This window comes from Penaeus monodon, chromosome 31 (assembly GCF_015228065.2).
Source record: "Penaeus monodon isolate SGIC_2016 chromosome 31, NSTDA_Pmon_1, whole genome shotgun sequence".
Classification (NCBI taxonomy): Eukaryota; Metazoa; Arthropoda; class Malacostraca; order Decapoda; family Penaeidae; genus Penaeus; species Penaeus monodon.
The window spans coordinates 11,286,548-11,286,953 of NC_051416.1; positions in this window are offsets into that span (position 1 = coordinate 11,286,548).

Consider the following 406-nt stretch of genomic DNA (forward strand, 5'->3'; position numbering starts at 1 on the left):
CTTGTTGTTGCATCGGTAGAAGAGAATTATCTTCACAGTTCATAAAGAATGGGATGAAATTAGAGAAGAAAATGTGAAGTTTGGAATTGGCTGCTGAGGCCTTTTTTAAACTCGGAAAAGTTCTATCACATGATGCACGCCAAGAAGCCTAGGCTGTCTGGCAGAGCTGTCTAATTTTGGTACTCTTTCCAGCGTTTTGCATCTTAGCTACATCAGTGTGCTGGGATTCATAGGCACTGGTCTCACGTGTGACGAGCGATCTTCATGCAGGACGAATCAGCGGCTAGATCTTCCCAGCAGTCGGGTCAAAGGATGTCTCTTTTCATAGTAACCTGAGGGAGTCTTTGAAACGGAGCTTGGTCTACTAGTGAGCGTGAGCCAAGTGAGTTTCCGAAAGGAGTCTTTG